Source organism: Hyperolius riggenbachi, chromosome 2 (genome assembly GCF_040937935.1).
Source record: "Hyperolius riggenbachi isolate aHypRig1 chromosome 2, aHypRig1.pri, whole genome shotgun sequence".
Lineage (NCBI taxonomy): Eukaryota > Metazoa > Chordata > Amphibia > Anura > Hyperoliidae > Hyperolius > Hyperolius riggenbachi.
The window spans coordinates 105,607,369-105,628,320 of NC_090647.1; positions in this window are offsets into that span (position 1 = coordinate 105,607,369).

Sequence of the window (20,952 nt, forward strand, 5' to 3'; positions counted from 1 at the left end):
GGGCAGCTGCAATGGGCAAGTCCATAGGCATCTGTTAAAAGTAACAAGGATTCTTATTGGTTGTTCGAGGAAACTGATTGTCTTTTGCCCAGGTTTATGGGTTGTTTTGTGCCTGAAACCAGCCCAATTATGTTATTCTTAGGGGGGGAAACAATATTTAGGGTAGAAATTACCATTTTGCAGGGGATCAGAGGATGAGACAAGGACAAGGCTGAGAAATAAAGCATTTCTGGCTTTAGTGATATTAGTGGATCTTTGTATGGTAATAGCCTAAGCTCGTCCAACCACAACTGCACAGCTGCTGTCACCATGTAACAATGTCCTTCTGATCACTGAGGGTATGTATTACTTCAAACTCTTAGCATCTGCATTAAGTCCTTTGTTCTATTTGTGTGGCCTGGTTTTTAGAAGCCTGCTGCAGGCCCTCCCAAACATGATTTTCTTAGACTCTTGCATGGTTCAGTAAGTATTGAGTGAAGTATGTCTTAGAGTGATCACCTTGCATCAAGAATGATTTATCGTAAGGATTTTTTTCCCTTTATCTTTTCCACCATCCAACAATAATGCTCCCCAACCCCTAAAATGTAACTAATTTCTCATGCTCAACTATGGAGGGCCTCACCTTTAGGGGCTGTGTGACCACCCTCCGAGTTGACCAGGTGGCTTCTTCGCACACTACTAGCCCTTCTTCCTTTATTGTCATGACACGTTCTTCCCCAGCATGGGTCACACCACCCTCCATAGCAAGCATCGGAGGGTAACTGAGTGAGGGGACAGCACTATCTTCTAATACCGCCCTCTGCACTGCATTCAGTATTGCTGCCCAAGGCCAATATTACTAGGCTTATCCAATCTCCATAAGAAACAAAAGGAGGGAAGTACAATATGGGGTAATGCCCACTCCCAACACAGTGAAGGGGAAAAGGCGAGTGATGTCTGTGTCATGACCTTATCCCAAAAGGCAGCGTAGGAGGCCTGGCTACTGTGATAATGTGACAGTCTCCTTCAGAAGAAAGATTTTGGGACCCAGCAGGATGTGATACTCACCTGGGATTTACCAGGTATCCACCTGAGAACTGAAATAGGGTTTACTTTGTTTTTTTTCATGAATTTAATTTGAGTCACCTGAGTACTTCCTGAACCACGGCTGGAGAAGCAGCTCCTACCCAGCTACAGTAAAGGTTGCCTTTGTGCTATGGAAATGAGAAGCTGCCTCTGTCTGTGGTAACACAGTTACCATACCTAACAGGCACAAATATAACTATGACATGCATCGGTACCTAAACCGGTAATTCTTGGACCAGGGAAGGGCCTCCTGTCACCATCAGGGTTCTCATCTTTCTTGGTCAATATTGCAACGTTTTTCCCACTTTATAAGTCCAACCTGCTGCACCACCTGAGCAGCCAGGATATATGTGCAGGCAATAATTAGAGAATAATTAGGTATGTTGCATTAACAACCAGGAAGAGCTGATGTAGAAGTGCAGTTTCTTTCGTGCCACTCTACTTTGTCAAATGGACCATACCAAATAGAGGAGGTGACATCCTATATAGGGAGGAAGTGATCCACAGCAGAGGTTTTATAGCTTACCTGTGATTTCCACTGTTTTACACACCAACCTCAAAGTGAACAAGCAAATGCGTCTTTCCTGCTAGCTGAGAGGCTTGTCGTCTTCTTCTTGGACTGTGCTCTATGCAGCCACAACTACAAATACTAGGCTACCTGGAGGATAATTACTGCAGCATTATTCCTTTCACTCTAGCTTACCTTCTGGTTGTCCTCCATTGCTTACTACCAGAACAGCAAAATAAGTAAAGAGTAATGCTAGTAAATGGCCTTCACTTCAATTAGGGCCAGCTGCCAATAGTCAGAGATGGAGGTAAAATGGGGTCCTGGGCAAGACAGCAGTACTTGTTCTCCCTGCTTTGCACATGGCATTTTTGTCAGGGTCGGATGGGGGAAGAAACTCAGAATAAATAGTGGCAGGGCCCCCCGACATCCACAGGGCCCTAGGGACTTGCCTACTTTGCCTTGTTGATGATCCAGCTCTGCCATTAGTTACCATTTATTGTGTCGCACCTGGGTGCCGTCAGGGTACCAGCAAGCCAAGCCACTTCCTTTAGAGGGAGGCCTCTCCAATCTGGGCTGGCTCCCTCTGTGTCACCTTATCTCCCCTCTTCCCCTGTGCTCTGTGGCCCCCTTTTGCAATAACTTGCATGGCCTCGACACAGAGGGGGGACAATAGGTGACAAAAAAAGAGGACAACAGCCAGTGATGGGGGAAATAAGGAGACGAGGTGACACAGAGGGAACAGAGGTGATACAGGGGTAACAGAGGTGACACAAATGGAGACGAGATGGCACTGAGGGGGACACAAAGTAACAGAGAGGGGGACAAGAGGTGACACAGGGGGACAAACGAGGCACAGGAGAACATGAGGTGACACAGAGGGGGATAAAAGATACACGGGAACAGAGGTAACACAGGGAAACAAGAGACACACACAGAGGAACAGAGGTGACACAGGACAGGGGGACAGAAGAGGAACAGAGGTGGCACAAAAGAAACAGTGTTCCAACTTAAGAACATATTCAAGCTAAGAACCTACAGTCCCTATCTCACCGGGGACTACCTGTATTTTTTCACTTTATTAGGTATGTCTTGATAATACTGAGTATGACATTTTTTGAGATTTTTGGTTCATATTGAAATGATAGCATCATGCACTTGGCTCCGCACACATCATGTCATGGCCATTTCCATTGTACCCTGCTCCCTTTGGGGGAGGCACAAATGATGTGCCACTTGGGGCCAGAAAAACCTTAGCTGCTCCCTGAAGCCTGGATTATTCCATTCCTGGTGACATCTTGCGTGTCCTTATTGTGTACTCTGCCCTGACGAGGTGCCACCCTCATATTCTGCTGCCACCCACGTAACCTGCTGTTCTGATCTCAGCCCTCAAAAGGAAAAGTCATCTCTTGAATCTCTGTGTGAAACATATTTCTTAGTAACAGCACACAAGACAATAACTAATGCTGCACAAGAGACATTCTGATGAAGATCCTTGGAAGCACGTTCAGAAAGTCCCCACTTCCAAATGAAGAGAATATTAATAGCAATTTTAGTCCCATAGCCACCCGGGCTATGTAAAGTGAATAGTGACAGGTTTGTTATCTCTGCTATGTACCATTTTTGCTAATGTAGTTATAAAAAAAACTGTGTGAATTAGATTTTTCCATCTGTCTGTATGTGACTCAAGTGTAAGAATTGCATTCATTATTTAAATCAATTAAAAATGCATGCAAGCTGAAAGCTAAGGCAGATCATCTGAGAAACCTTTTCTGCTCAAATGAAAAAAAAAATCACAGTTATAATTCCTTCCGTGGCGTTTTCAAATCACTTTTAATTTGAAGTGCTCGAATCTGGTGACACCATAAGCTAGGGCAGAAGGATGGATAAGTGGTTAGCAATTGTGCCTTCCAGTGATACAGTCTTCTCCTGGCCTGTTGCCCGTGTGAGTTTCCTCCAGGCCCTCGGCTCTCGTTCCACAACCCAATAACATACTGGTAATTGTTACTCATCCAACTTTCAAAAAAAATATGTAGGCGCTCCAAGTAGATTCGCAATTACCTTGAGACACTGTTTTATTGACCTGAAGAAGTGGGTGGATTCTTGTGAAACGCGTTGTCCAGTGTTTTGATTAAATTATTTTTGTCCATTGTCTTGGGCTATGTTTTTTTCTTGCCTTTTAGGGCTCTTTTGCACTAAATGCAATTTCTATTTCCAATTTTGATGCAATTTTACTCACGATTCCGATTTTTGATGCATTTTCTTCTTCTTGAGTTAGCTAACATCTAGTGCAAAATGGACATTGTAATTGCGCTTTGTAGTGTAAAAGATGCCTTAGAGTGGACCTGAACTCTTGCACAGGACAGAAGGGAAACATAGAGAAATGCACCCTGTATGTATTTAGAGAGTTTAGCCTGTCTAATTCCCCCTCATCGCCACTGTAATTTGATATCTGAGCTGTGTCAGATCAGGAATCTCCTATGCCATGGCACAGCAGCTAATTTGTAAACACAGGATGATAACATTATGTCTGCTTCCATGAAAGCAGGAAGCAGACACACAGCAGAATTATTGCAGAATTTGTATCAGCTGTAACGAAGACATTTTTTTCTTTAGAGGTTATTATGCTGTTGCGTATCTCTTTTAGAGCAGAGAGGACATGAGTTCAGGTCCACTTTAAAATATTTGTAATCATTCCATACATCCTTTTGGGGCATTTGCCTCCCAGTGTCACAACCTTTAAAACTGGCGGAATAGTTCATTTCAGTGCTGAAGCTGGGCACTGTCATAGCAGCAGTTCTATACTGCACACCGTGTAACGGTAATTTGGGGGTCTGGCGGTCGTCAGACCTGAATAACATCTCCCTCTGAGTTGCTACTACAACTCGGAGGGGGAATAGCATTTAATGTCGCCGGGGAGTTTAGCATCAGCAGGGAGAGCCGTCATTGGGCTCGCCCTGCGCCAAACTTCCCATCGCCAGAATATTATGCCCCCTAAAATCCTGGATTGTCAGCGGTTCTGATGGACAGCAAGTAACATAAATTGCTCATTGTTCTCTGTGCTGCGTAATATGTGGACATTACACACATTACATGGATACTGGATAAAGAAAAAAAGCTTTTGTACATTTTCAAATGAATTTGCTTTCTATTTGTAATGAACCTATTAGGTATTATTTCTTTATATCCCAAAGTTTTGTAACAGCTCAATAGCAAATATCAATGAAAAAAAATCAGAGGTAATTTTGAAGGAAGGACACCATATTCCATATGATCTGGGCTCACCCAGAACCTAAAGAGTACCACCAAGAGTTCATCAGACTGTAAGCTGCCAAGGACTCCAAGGTCATGCCCCCAGAAGTGCCCACTGCCAGCTGCTGGGAACAAGAGGGTTAGTATTATTTATTGGAGTTATATAACGCCAACATATTACACAGCGCTGGACAATAAATAAGGTTAACCACTTCAGGACCACAGTGTTAAACCCCCCTAAAGACCAGGCTATATTTTTAAAAATAGGCCACTGCATCTTTAAGGCCAAGCTGCAGGGCCGCACAACACAGCACACTAGATATCCCCCCCCCCAATTGGTGGGGACTGATCTCCCCCCCCCCCCCCCCTATTGTTTATTTTTATTTATTTTTTAATAAATATTTGTGTCATTATTTTATTTTTATTTTTTACAGTTTATTTATTTAATTTTTTTTTTTGCAAACCCCTCCCTCCCCCCAGCCAGCCAATCCTGGCGATCAGCTGTCTTAGGCTTCTGCCTATGAGAGTCATTCGCTCTCTAGTGTCCCGGGGGACAGCTGTGTCACACGGCTGTCCTTAATACAGCGCTGTACCTAGTAAATAGACGGCAGTTTCACCGTCTAACAATCTCCTGAGCGGTGGTCGCCGCTTAGAAACTGAAGGCGGGGTGTGTCAGGAACCGGCCCGCGGCATGCCTGCGTATATGGTTCCCGACTGCGGGTTTGACCAGATTAAGCGGGGAGCAGCCTTATTCGAGCTAAAACAAGGCTGAGACCCCTCAGAACACCTCTCACTGCCACCACTAGCTGTTCGCTAGACACTTCCACTCTGCTGTCGAGTCCTCAGCGCGCACTCCGTGTTTTCGTATTCGGGTCAGCTTTGCGCTTAGGCCGAATACGGGAACGCCACGCACCCACACACACACACAGTTGCAATCTTACACTGTAGTGAAGCAAAAACCCACTAACAGTCGTTCCGAACGATAATGTTAGCCACTCTGCTGTCGCTACTCGCACTGGCGTTTTTCGTACGTTGGGTCAGCTGCGCGCTTTAGGCCAACGTATGACAAACGCCCCCACACACAATGCAATTACAATTTCATATGGTAGTGTTGCTCAAGCATACAATTAGGCATGGACTATACACAGTTGCACTTCAATCTCTTCTAGGCAATGAGTGTTAGTTTAGCACAGCAGAAGTCAAGCTTATTAAATAACGATTTAATATTCCATAAAAAACGTGGAACAATGCAGAACAGATTATATACAAAAGATTACAACAAATAAAATAAAAAGTTACAAAGATAAAAGTTACAAAAATACACACAAAGCGATTTTGCTTACTAAAATAAACGGGGAAATAAACGTACCAGCGTATCGATCTGGCGTTGTTGTGGGAGTACACACTTCTGGTCAGGAACCAGGTTAGTTCTAGCCGTGTGAGCTACCTCCAAGAACTACAAGTTGTGGCTATCCTAGCCTATCCTTTTATACTGTGCGATACGCCTGGAGGCTGCAACTTCCTTGGGGAGGAACTAGTTTTTAATTAAATCTCAGACATATTCCATTTCCAGGTAAAAGTCTATACATCAAAAGATTGTGAAGTGAGGCTTTCAACTCCAGGTGAGAACTTGATTAAGGCTTCCTCCCATTATTTCCTAGCATCAAAGCTTTCCTGTCTCAGCCCTTAAAGTCTGCAGAGATTTCCAACCCCCTTCCAATAAATGTAATGCTAAATGTTTGCACCTCCACCAATAATTCAATTTCCAGTAGGCTGTCATGTACATTTCAAACCTTCAGGTGTCAGCTTCCCCCTGTCCCCAAGACTCTGGCAGGCTTGCCTTGTATAATGGGACAATGGCTGACACCAGACTCAAAAGCCATGCCGACCAGCCTATTCTTCCTCAATTGGCAGCTAATTAGCAGTAGACACAGTTTCCCCTGCTGGACAATGGGGCAGAGGTAATGGACATCTACATACAGAATTACATTAGACTTCAGTTTACTCTGGCCAGGTGACCAATTACTCCCAAGCACAATACACATCTGAGGTTTTACCCAGTACTAGACAGAAACAGGACAGAAATATGTTCCGTTATTATCCCTAATATCATCAGCACCTCAATATATCACCACAGGTGGAGCTCCGCCTCCCAAGCAGGAGATGCGCACGCAGCCTGCTCATGATCTCCTGCAGTAGCCGGCCCCAGGACTTGACACCCATTGGCGTGACGCGGTCTTGAGGTAGTTAAAGACAAGGATAATAAGGGTGACAGACAACATAATACAGGTAATAAGCAATAAGACACACAATGCCAGATCATACACTAGAGTAGTAGTACAAGTAATTAAAGTTCACGTTAATCTGTGGGCTGGATGCACAATCAGGTTGGATACACAAGCAGGGAGGGCCCTGCCAAAGTCTTACAATCCAAAGGCAGGGGGTGGTGACACGACAGGAGGTGGGCTGCATCGAGAGGTTCTTGGTAGTGAGATGACTTGAAGAGGTGAGCTTTGAGGGGCTGTTTAAAGTTGCTGAAGGAGAGGGCAAGCCTGATGAGCAGTGAGAGAATTCTACAGGATGGGGGCAGCTCTAGTGAAATCCTGCAGTTGTGCACAGGCGCGCGAGATGCGTGGGGTGGTTAGTAGGAGGTCGTTGGAGGAGCGGAGTGGGCGGCTATGCATGTATCTGCAGACCAGGTTAGAGATGTAGGTCGGATGGGACTTGTGTATTGTTTTGCAATACGAACATAGGATCTTGAAGCTAATTCTGAAGCAGATCGGGAGCCAGTGGAGGGATTTGCATAGTGGAGTCGAGGAGACAGAGCGGTGGGAGGGGTAGATGAGTCTGGTTGCTGCATTCATGAGGGTTCACTGTGAGTGACTGAGCACATGATGAAGTGGCAATATTGAAGACAAACCACTGTCACCTCATACAGCAGTGAGGTGGATACGCTAAGTTCAGGTCAGGCAGTGTTCAGGCAAAATGAAAGACAAACTGAAGTCAAGTAAGTCAGTGTCCATGCCTATAGTAAACAAACCAAGTTCCGTACACAGAGAAGCATTTAGGAGTAGTCAGGAAACCGCATTAAGTAATTAACCTGGACATAAGTCAACAAGTTACACTCTAATGCTGCATGCTCTACAGGAATGTGTGCCCACCAAACCTGTTTCCTGGAGGTTGGAGGTCCACCTTACACTGGAGCATCAAATGCTGCTATAACGTGCCACACCTCAATTCATGTAGATTTGTACCTGCCAACTTTGCCAGTACAGCATGTGCGTCCTCAACACTGGCAATAAGACAACAGCCAGGAATCTGCATAGCCTGACAATCAACAACTAGTTGCTTCAACGTGGAAATATGAATTCTTATGAAGGAGGGAAAATTAAATTTGTTTTATTATACAAAATTATCAGCAGCAGAGATGTTTAAAGGAAATGCATAATGTTTATAGAGCTGGTTCAGACAGCATCCGTTTTACTGGATTATAGAAATGGACAAAAGTACTGGGGCACTGCTCCCAATCATTGACTTGATATGTTGTAATAATTTCCATGGCAACAGGTGCTTAAAATCCATCACCTAGGCATGCAGACTACCTCTACAAACATTTGTGAACGAATGGGTTGCTAAACATAATAAAGTGAGTTGAAAACCTATTAGCACGCCACCAGTGAGTTGGGCGTAGGGAGAGCCGAATGACAGTTTACCCTGCTGCCGCGGCGGCGTTACATACTATTCCCCCTCCGAGTTGTAGCAATTTGGAGGGGGGAGTAATTTTTGGTCTGGCAATTGCTTTGCAGTTAGTCTCTCCTCATAACTGCTTAGTCCAGCCACATTAGCACTTTCTACAGGCTGCTTCCTGCAATGCCATCAATAACTGCCTAACCCTTTACTATTTCTATATCAGGCATCCCACTCTGTATTCACGAAAACTGGCCATGGATGGGTGAAAACTATACATCCACTGGGCTAGTAAAACAATGTTATTTAGGTATGTAAAATGTGGCAGACAAGGAGAAGAAAGTTAACTTCAACCTTGCACTATATTTACAGTTCATTTTTAGATTCAAGTGATGGTTTTAATTGTAATTATGTGTCCAGCATAAGACCAGCCCTACCTCATGCACACCTCCCAACTTTTTGGAGATGAGAAAGAGGGACACTTAAGCCACACCTCTGCCACACCCCTGATCATGCCCCCATCACACCCCTAGTCACACATACCATAAAGATTTCATGAGAAAAATATGTTGTTTTATAATTCAAACCACACTGGTCCTTTCTATCCTTCTATCCTGGTTCATTTTCCTTCATATTAACATTTGAAAATGATCAATTTAGAGGATGGGAATAAAGTTTAGAGTCAATCAAACACATTTTTTAGTAGATATATATATATATATATATATATATTTATATATATATATATATATATATATATATATATATATATATATATATATATTTACATAGAAAGAGGGACAAATGAGAAGGAAAGAGGGACAGAGGGACAGGGTTCCCAAAGAGGGACTGCCCCTCCGAAAGAGGGACAGTTGGGAGCTATGCTCATGTAAAACCAAATCCTGATTGGCCATCTTCCTTTATAATACTTTGGTTTAAATTAGCAGCAGATAATGTCGTGCTTTCACAGCTTTACTGTATCCATGAGATCAATCTGTTCTCTAATTATATGCTGTTTATATCAGAATTCTTCAGCATTTTCCACAGAACTAGGCCAGTGACTGTTACTGTTCCTGTAATGCTAAATTATGTACAATACAGACAAATATAAAAAATCCAAGTCACACATCTCCTCCATTCCAAATGTTTAGACCTAGCCCAGTGTGAATGCCGGGCTATGACCTTCTTTAAAAAAGAAAATGCCTAAATGATGAATTCATATTTTATATAGTACTGACACCTCCCACAGCACTGTACAGAGTATATAGCCTTGTCCCTTAACTGTCCCTCAGAGGGGCTCATAATCTAATCTCTACCATAGTTATGTGTCCATCGTAGTCTAGGGCTAATTTTAAGGGGGAGCCAGTTAACTTACTGGATCTGTATGTTTTTGGGATGTTGGAGGAAACTGGAATCCCCGGACACGAGGAGAACATAAAAACTGTATGCAGATAGTGCCCTGGCTGAGATTCCAACTGGGAACCCAGCGCTGCAAGGGGAGCGTGTTAATCACTACACCAGTGTGCTGCCCAAATGTACATCTTTAGCCAACATTCGTCCTTAGTGCCTTTAAAAATACCCTCTTTATTTTAATATAAATTACTTTATTAACCAGCAAACAAAATAATGATTAATGTAGATAATAGAGTTCAGGCCTAAATTGAAGAATTACTGTCCTTGTAAAGATGAAATGGAACAAGGTCAAGACAAAGCATCGAACATTCAGTCAATACTGGGTACAGAGATTGTTAACTCTTATCGACTAACCAGTGTATTTTCCAGTACAACTGTCATAATGAGTGTGAACAGCCTGTCAAAACCTTTTTCATATCAGAAGTAGGTTGCTATTTAGTTTGTTTTGCTATTTTTATTTTAAAGATTACCTTATATACTCGTGTATAAGCCTAATTTTCAGCACAAAAAATGTGCTGAAAAGTTACCCCCTCTGCTTATATGGGAGTCAGTGGAGCAGAACGGATGGTGGAGCAGGTTTTGTTATTGGCAGAGGAGCGTAAGGATTGTGTACTAGTGATCCTGCTCTTGCCAGCTGGCTCCCTGCTGTGTCCATGCCCCCCATCCCCTGCAACATGGTGTGCAGAGTGCGCTGCTCAAGACTACGTACTGTATGTCCCCTGGCTTGTGGAGCGGAGCGTGCAAGCAACTTGTCAGCAGGGATGCTCATTCCAATTCCACGGAACGGAAATTCCCGCATTTCCAATCGGAAATCACATTTTTGTGTGGTTTTGTGTGAGAGTAGTGAGAGTAGGGAGTAATCACACTATACTGTGTGTTATCCGTGATCTCAGATATTTGTAACAATACCCCATGGCTGGTCACTGTTTGCTGTAGCAGTATGTATGTCCCCATTTATCGTGAAAAGCTCAAATCTGATTGGCTGCTGGTGTGCTCTACTGTGCAAAGCTTGGGATAGTCGGCAATGAAAGTGTAATAATGGCAGCAGAACATATTTTCCCATTGTAAGCCAATAGCTGAAAAGGGATTGGCTGTAGGTGGCTTCACCCATTAAAAAAAGCGACAATTTTGAGCAGCCATGTAAAGTTTGAGGACCCTGCCATGAAGAGTGTAAGAATGGGAGCAATTTAAATATTCCCATTAAAAATCGGTCGGTGAGATGTGACCGGCGTTAATATTGGGAGAATGGCAGTATTTAATTTTTTCCATTAAAGTCAATTGGTTGTTTATGGCCCCACCCACTTTTTTTACATCTTAAAAGTGTCATACATTTTTTAGGTTCACCCGATGATTACGTGTCCCTAGATTGGTGAGTTTGGTTTCAGGTCTATATAGTTTCCAAATTTTACCAATTAAAGTCTATTGGGAAATTGGGGTCTCTGGTGGGATATCCTGCCAGATTCACTGCCAGAGCATGCGACCTGGCATGATGCCACCTGGGACTCTCTGAATGGCTGTTGCTATTGGCTACTATTGTAAACAACATTGTGACAGTTGGTCACTTCCTGGTTACTTCCTGCTGTGCCTTGAAGTTGAGTAGCTGCTTATTTGGGGTCTCTGATGGGGGATATTGCTGCAAATTGATTGTATTTCCATTTCAAAGTGTATCTGAACCCTGAATGTTTCTTTTTAATGACAAATATGTAAATATACCCCTCTGATACATGATTAGCTCCATCTGTCCCCCTCCACTGCCTGCTGCTTTCTGCCTGCTCTCTCTCTCTCAGTAACATTTGGCTACACATGTCATATGAGGCACCTGTGATGGCCTCTGCAGTTTAGGATGATCTCCTGAGGTTGATTATAAATAGGAGACACCGAGAGCCCAATATAGTGTAGTATGTATTGGAAACCGTGGATAAATGTAAGTGTGAGATGAATATACTCACAAACATGGGTTACCTCTTAGGCAACCACTGTAGATGCAGGTGAGGAGATTAGACCTGTCCTCACTCAGGATTAAGATGTCGCTCTCTGTAGATCAGGAAAGTAGGGGTAGGTCACCCCTCCACCAGGGGTGGACACAGTATTATCGTAAGAGAACAGAGGCGCCAGCAGGATAATAGGTAATAAAAAATTTAAAATTTGCTGGGAGGCAGTGGTGGACTTACCTCCGGAAAGCAGACTCAAAAATACTGTCTGAATTAAACAAATAAATTTATTATTGGTACCCCAAAAGATGCACAGCCCGCTTCATCAGGCAATAAGATAGGGGACAAACAGTAGCTCGTCAGTAGCACGAATGGCACCTCTGACAGAGGTGCCATTCGTGCTACTGACGAGCTACTGTTTGTCCCCTATCTTATTGCCTGATGAAGCGGGCTGTGCCTGCGAAACGCGTTGCATCTTTTGGGGTACCAATAATAAATTTATTGGTTTAATTCAGACAGTATTTTGAGTCTGCTTTCCGGAGGTAAGTCCACCACTGCCTCCCAGCAAATTTTAAAATTTTTATTACCTTTTATCCTGCTGGCGCCTCTGTTCTCTTACGATATCCTGAGGTTGATTGGTTTCAGTAATTTGTATTTCTGTGTTTATCAGCATGATGGGAAATGGCCTGGAGAGTGGCAGTTGGTGGGGGTGGAGTCTGTGTCAGGCTTCTGGGCCTATAGCCTCTAGAGACGTAAAGCCTGCCCTATATGCTATTACCTTGTTATCATATTGCTTGATTATGTGGTTGCAAATGGTTGTAAGCAATGTTTTGTAATCATGTGATGGAATTAAGTTTATGATTTGATATATACTTAACATGTGGTGCAATGCTTATGTCAAATTGCTGCGCCGACTGGCCCCAACCCCAGCATAAGCCAATACAAATGCAGCCTTGTGCAGATCAGCATTGCTAGCAGTGATATATCAAAGAGATAGAGGGGCCCAGACCTTTTCTAATGGTGAAGCGAGCGCCTAATCACTAAGCTCTGTACAGAACTTGGTCCTGTTGCCTGAATCCTGATTGCTGCAGCTGACAGTAAGGCCTAGTTTACACTATAAAACACAATTGCAATCACTAAGCTTAGCTATTGTGATTTTGCAAAGAGATTTTCAGAGCAGTTTTTAACTACTAGCCGACCGCATCATGCCGATGGGCGCAGCTGCGGTGGCAGCCCCAGGACCGCCTAATGCCGATCGGTGTAAAGTCCTGGGGCTCTGTTTTGCAGGAGATCGCACGCAAGGTGGTTGGTAGGCGGAGCTCCGCCTTCAGTCTCCGGGAGACTGTTAACCCGCCGTCTAATTACACGTACAGCGCTGCGATCTGCAGCAGCGCTGTACTCGGGACAGCCGTGTGACACGGCTGTCCCTTCCTGAGGCACAGAGGTTATCGGCTGTCATAGGCTGAAGCCTATGACAGCTGATCACAGGGATTGGCTGGCGGGGGGGTTATAGTAGGTAAAAAAAACGTATTTTTATTTAAAAAAAACATACAAACATGCAAATAAACAAACAAAAAAACATGGGGGGGGGGTGCGATCAGACCCCACCAACAGACAGCTCTGTTGGTGAGGAGAAAAGGGGGGGGGGGGATCACTTGTATGCTGCGTCCAGTGGCCCTGTAGCTTGGCCTTAAAGCTGCAGTGGCCAATTTAATGAAAACTGGCCTGGTCTTTAGGGGGGTTTAACACTGCGGTCCTCAAGTGGTTAAAGGAATGTGCATTTTTGTACATTCCTTTAAGAAAAATCATTGTAAAAATGGTACAGGCAGCACGCTTTTAATTTTCTCAAAATTGAAATGCTGAAGTGAGAACACTCATAGGATGACACTGCTGTAGCCAGTGGCGTAATAATATGAGATGCAGAGGTTGCTACCGCACCGGGGCCCTTGGATCAGAGGGGCTCACTAGGGGCTCTCCTTCATCCATCTTATTAGCTTTTCATTGGTGTTATGCTGGTCTATATTTGCATTGCATAGTAGTAATCCTTAACAAACTGTTTCCTTGCTCTAAATACACCTCTCTGACACTGCAGATGCCCTTGGTAGGTTTTGGGGCTCCATATCAATAGAAAACTAAGAAGCTTGGGGCCCCAAAAATACTTAATTACGCCACTGGTTATAGCGCTTTGCCAATGGCTGGTGATCGGCAAACTGAGCTCAATCGTTCATTTCAAGCAGTAATGATTTGAAAAGCTCTTGCTAATGCAATACTACTAAGGCTCTCCTTCAACCATCTTAATAGCTTTTCATTGGTGTTATGCTGGTCTATAGTTGCATTGCATAGTAGTACAAAACTCAATTGCGATTGCTTAATGCTTAGTGATTGGCAGGGCCGGATTTACCATAAGGCACTATAGGCATGTGCCTACAGGCGCCTGATGATGGAAAGGCACCTCACTTCCCTCCCGGAGTGCCTCCGTCCCTCCTTCCCTATGCAGAGTCCTGAGCAGAGTGTAAATGAGAGGTTACTCACCCGGATCTCCCTTCAGTCAGGGGCACCTCTAACTACTTAGTATTAAGGGTACTTTGGGTTCCTAATACTAAGGGGCACCTCTAGCTACTTAGTATTGAGAGGGTACTTTGGGTTCCTAATACTAAGGGGCACCTGTAGCTCCCTATGGCTGGGCAAGGGAAGTAAGGGTGAAATTACAGCTGGACCAGCCAGCACACTTGCGATGCGGTTTGGTGGGGGTTTGTAGGTTTGTGGAGGGTGAAGTCTAGGGTGCCAGGACATCTGTGCCTATAGGCGCCTGTGAGGTAAATCCAGGCCTGGTGATTGGTATTTTGCAAAGCAATTTTCAGAGTGATTAGGAATGTGTGTATTATTCCTTTAAAGAGACACTGAAGCGAGAATAAATCTCGCTTCAGTGCTTATATTGAGCAGGGGTTGTGTGCCCCTGCTAAAACGCCGCTATCCCGCGGCTAAACAGGGGTCCCTTACCCCCCAAATCCCCCCCTGCAAAATCTACGACCAACTTGGTCATAGATTTTGCTGCTGTTGAGGCAGGGCTAACGGCTGCAGCCCTGCCTCTAAGCGTGTCTATCAGCGGCGCATCGCCGCCTCTCCCCCGCCCCTCTCAGCGAAAGAAGACTGAGAGGGGCGGGGGAGAGGCGGAGATACGTGCTGACAGACGCGCGTGAGGCAAGGCTGCGGCGGCGAGGACGGAGGGGATTTGGGGGGTAAGGGACCCCCGTTGTGCGGCGCAATAGCGGCGGTTTAGCAGGGGCACACATGCCCCTGCTGAATATGAGCTCTGAAGTGAGATTTATTCGCGCTTCAGACTCTCTTTAAGAAAAATCGCTGTAAAAATGGTACAGGCAGCACGCTTTCCATTTTGTCAAATTCAAAACACTGCAGTGAGAACACTCTCATGGGGGTCAGTGCTTTAGCATTGAAAAAAATAGAAAGTTTGTAAAACAGTTGTTTTAGGTTTGCATTGTCAATAGAATGACATTAGAAAAGAAAAAATGACTCCCAATTATTGACTGAACTAAAATACAGCACTATAGTATACTTTATGTATGGATTGAATGGATTTGAATGATTTTATATGATTGTTAACATTAATGAATTTAGTAAAAGACTTTCTGATTTTCCAAATGCTGATTTTCTTCTGACTGATAACATTGTTACTCTACTTCACAATGTTGAGTTTCATACTATGTTTGTTCAGCTGTTCTGCAATTAAATAAAACGGATTGAAACAGAAATTTGGCACACACATAGTACATTACCTGGAATAACAAATAGGATACTTTTTATCCCCATAACCAAACAGTGGGTGGAGACAAATACAAATTGCACTGGGGAAATGTAAACTGCATCCATTCTTATTTACACTGTTAATGGTAGGGTTCTCAAACTTTGCACAGTTGGTCGTTGGGTGACTGGGATTAATATTCAGAAAAGTGGGTGGAGCCTACAAAAGCTAATCAAAATGCACCTATTGATTTTCAAGGGGAATATTTCATTGCTGGCATTCTTGCACTGTTACTGGCACAAGCCTCAAACCTGGTACAGATGGTCATTGGGTGACTGGGGTTCAAATTCAGAAAAGGGGGTGGAGCCACAAATAGCCAATCATATTTGTTTAATGTCAATGCAAATTATTGATGCCAAAGACCGCAAAGCTCACAAACTTGGTCATTGAGTGGGCCATATGCAATTCACTTTGCATATTCTCCTAGGTGATATTTTTAAATGTTTTAATAAAATGCCTTTTAAGCCACCAGCAAGCAAGAAAATACTTAAAATAATTTTAATAGCACTTTTTCACTACTTTTTGGTACTTTTTTTAGTTGTAAAGTGCTGAAAAGGTATTTTAAATAGAAGATGAAAAATGATCTCCAAGGAGAAAAGTCAGGAGATAAAGTTAATTTCATATGGGCCCTTGTGTGTTAGGGTTATTTCACAGAGTAGGCTAATAAACTTTTGAACTTTTCACTAAAAAAAACATAAACAAAGAAGAAACAATGAGAGAGAGGTGAGATAAGTGCTTCAAGAGACAGTGCTGTCCAGGACTTTATAAAGTCGCAGAGCTCAAAGAAGCTCTTTTGCATAGATAGTTTCTTAACTCTTCCTGTACTGGAAACAATATGAGACTCATATCTGTGCTAACAATGTTTTATTACTTAGCAGAAATCATTATATAATATGTTTATTTTCACTTCAGATTCCCTTTAATGGAAGGGTTCTCAAACTTTGCACAGTTGGTCACTGGGTGACTGGGATTATTATTTAACCAACCAAATAGTACCATGCGCTAGGTTTATGTGAAGGATTGACAGAACCCTAATCAAGGGGAGCCTCCCAATGGTAATACAGACCAAGAACAAACAACCAATCCACTGGAGTCTCAAATGTCAATACCTTTAATTCAAATCTGCATATAAAACCCCTATAACCCCACTAAAAAGAGCAGCCTATGATGTATCAAACACCAGATACACAGCCGGCATGTGTCATACAAACAGCCATGCACATCAACCACACATTCCTGCATATAGTCCATATGACTCCCGGGAGTAATGAAAAGGCCTCATCATAATGTTCCGCAGACAGGGATATGATATGCTGGGTAATGTGGGTTAAAGTCCGGAATAAACTCTTCAATCAAGCTTAGCTGAGATCATCAACAACAGTTGTATCCTGCATGCATGCAACACGCTTCCATATATAGGCCTGTGATAGATCAATTAAACAGCAAAGCAAGCGGTAAGCTGGGCTGAGGCAAAGCTAGGCACACGGGCAGAAGCACAACAGCGTGGTATGGAGGGCTCTCACCACCTCCAACCAGTGACCTACGGTGCCCAAGCGGGCTCTCACCACCTCAAGGGATCTCTTCCGTATCTGTATCACTCCACTAGCTGATTCATCGCCGGGAAAGCGCTGAGGTATCTGTTCCCATACGGCTGCATGCCTCGGCCACCGCTCTATTCAATTTCCGAGCTGTATCCGGATTGTGCACAGGGATGACGTCATCACGCTGCCCTCACTCCGTAACTAGTATCGCCCGTGCTTCCGGGCTTCTTCAGACGGTCATGTGAGCGGCACCGTCACGTTGTTTTAAGTCCCTCTACATCTCCTCCCTCAGGCATAGCCACTCCTCTCCGCTCTGCTGATTGGCCATCTCCGCATCAGAGGGCAACATCACAGGACGGAGTCCGCATTTTTACAGTTCATTTACATCAGTAGTAGTAAAATTTCCGAACATGGAGGCAATATTAATGGGACACAGTCCGCATCCTGTTACCAGATAGCACATCATCAGATCCTTTTGGGAATAACAGTCATTCCTCCATAGCAGGCTTCATAACAGGCTAACAGATTAAGGGATATTCTCATTCTTTTCCTTCCCTTGTCCTTATCAACACCTACCCCATCAAATACAGGGCATCCATCCAGCAAACATAGAGTGTATCAAAATCATTAGTCAGCAGTTGACAAATTAGTCAGCATGATAGCAGCACGTTTATACACACCTTCCTCAGCAGACACACCACATCCATTCTCATGTTGGTAGAAAGGGTGCCAATGAGAGGTCGGAATTTAGTCCATCAGGTACGACTGTACCCAGCCTAAAGATCCAACTCGACTCAACTTGGCACAATCTTCTATCCAGATCCCCTCCCCTTGACGGGATTTGCAGCTTAACGATACCCTTGAATCGCAAGCAATCCGGATCCTTATCATGAAAAAGTTTAAAGTGTGATCCCAGTGGACTTGCCTCGTCACCTGCTTTGATGTTTCCAACATGTTGTTGTATTCGTTGTTTGATCATACGTGTAGTTTTCCCGATGTATTTCAAGCCACATGGGCACTCAATCATATACACGGCAAATCTGCTCTCGCAATTTATAAACGTCCGAACATCGTATGATCGTCTCGATCGCGCATCAACAAACACGTTGGATCGATGAACCAGGTGGCAGACACTGCATTTCCCACATGGGAACATTCCCGAGGGGCGCGTAGAGGGACCCAACCACATCCTTGCCGACTGCCTACTTACTGATCGATACTCCGATTGTACAAGCATGTCGCGAAGGTTGGGTACTCTCTTAGCCGCCATTTTGGGAAAATCCCCAACCACCTCAATTATCTTGGGGTCCAGCCTCAGAATGTGCCAGTGTTTAGCCAGCACCCTCCTGAGCTGGTTCCAATGCGTACCATACTGGGTAATTAACCGAAGATTGTCATTCTTTGGTTTGCCTCCCTCTTTCTCATATGACAACAATGAATTCCTCGGGGTCCTATCACTACGATACCTTGCTCTGTCCAAGACTTCCTGTCCATAGCCACGTCTGGAGAATCTGCTGCACATCTCATCGGCCTCCCTCACATAGTCATCCTCCTCACTGCAGTTCCGTCTAACCCGTAAGAGTTGGCCGACCGGTATACCCTGCAGAAGTGAGGATGGGTGAAAGCTAGAGGCGTGAAGCAGAGTATTCCCTGCTGTCGGTTTCCTGTAAGTAACTGTATTTAACCTGTCCATGTCCTTTTTAATCAATAGATCCAAGAAGCTAATTGCTTTGTCGTCAATGGTATATGTAAGTGCGATATTCCTGTCATTCATATTTAATTGGTCTAAGAAGACTTCAAGGTCCTCTCCTGCACCCCGCCAGACCATGAAGACGTCATCAATATAGCGAATCCAGGCCACGGCGTGCGCCCCGAACCCCACATTCGAATATACCTCCTGGCGTTCCCACAGGCCCAAGTGGAGGCACGCATAGGCCGGGGCGCACGCCGCGCCCATCGACGTCCCCCTGGTCTGGCGATAGTACACACCATCAAACCTGAAACAGTTCAAGGTAAGCACCATTTCCAGGAGATCCATGATGACCTGACATCTTCCAGGTTGCATTGCCCCCACATTTTTCAAGAAGAATTCCACCGCCCCCAATCCCACATCATGTGGGATTGAGGTATACAGCCCCTCTACATCAATACCTACCAACAAATCCGTCGGCTGTATCAGCAAATCATTTATCAAGAATAATACATGTCGCGTATCACGCGCATACGAAGGTAACTGATTCACCAGATCCTTCAGATTCGTATCCAAAAACGTCAATACTTTTTCAAAGGGGCCTCCGACCGCCGAGACTATCGGACGGCCTGGAGGAGTGTCCGGATTCTTGTGTAATTTGGGCAGCAAGTACAACACTGGAATTCTGTAATGGTCAACCTTCATGAATCTCCACTCATCATGACTAATGGCACCATCATCCAGTGCCATGTCAAGTCGAGTATTTAGTTTTTTCACAATCCCTGGAAAGGGATCAGAACTTAGCTTCTTGTAAACGTCACAGTTTTTTAATTGTTTTTGTACTTCAGTGACATACTTATCCCTTCCCCACAGAACAACATTGCCCCCTTTATCACTCGGTTTCACAATCATTGCCTGAGACTGCCTCAGATCCATAAGTGCTTCATGTTCATTAGGGGACAAGTTGTCTGTAGAGGGAGGATGCCAATTGATGTACTTTAAATCATGTTCCACTGCCTCAGCAAAGGTTTTTAGATGGGAGTTTAGGGATAAGGGTGGAAAGTATTTGGATTTAGGTCTCAGGTCTGAAAAGGTCACAGTTTGATCCTCTAATTCATCGGTATGAGTTCCGGTAAGATCTGCCAGAGATTCAAGCTCTATCAAGGTTCTCCTATCAGTTAGTGTCATCTCCGTCTGTGTGGTCTCTGATTTATCTAAATCACTATCTTTCTGTTTATTTGCCCACATCACCTTGAACAGGACCCTCCTAAGGAATAGTCTTATATCTTTGTAAACCTCAAAGTGATCACCATGGCGAGTTGGACAAAATGAAAGGCCTCTGTTCAACAATGACCTATGAGAATCATTAATTTCAAACTCAGACAAATTTATGATATTTTGATTGTCATCAGACGTGACCATCGTCTTGCATCGTATATCACTGCCCTCAATTATTTCTTGTTCAATATTTTGGCTTCCCTCGGAGGCTGATTCCTTTTCAGGATTGATTTCGGATCTTTCTGTACCCTTTTCTGTTTCCTCGACCTTTTCTTTCTGGGATTTCCTCTTTTTTCCTCCCCTCCTCCCCCTCCCCCTGCCCCTTCCTCCTCTCCACTTGAATCTAAAAAATTCACTGACTTATCTGACTGTATTCCATCTCCGTCCATACCCTCAGATTCAGACCCACCAGTCCTGGACCCCGATCTTGTTCTTGGTTGACCTGGTTTGTATTCAAAACACACTCCCTCGTTCCAATCTGCTAAGTCTTTTAGGAACTTTTCCCTCTTAACATTTTTAATCTTTCTTTGAGTGGACTCAATTTCCTTCTTAAGCTGCATATTAAATTTCTCAAATTCTGAATGGGCCTCAAATTTCTGCATCTGTATCAGGCTCTCCTCTATTTCAGTTTGTAACTCCCCCATCTGCAGCTCCTCCTCTTCTTTCATTAACTCCATCGTTCTAATACCCCTGGATATACACTCCTGCTTCCATTTTGGTAGGAAGCTACTTCAGATTCCCTTTAATGGAAGGGTTCTCAAACTTTGCAC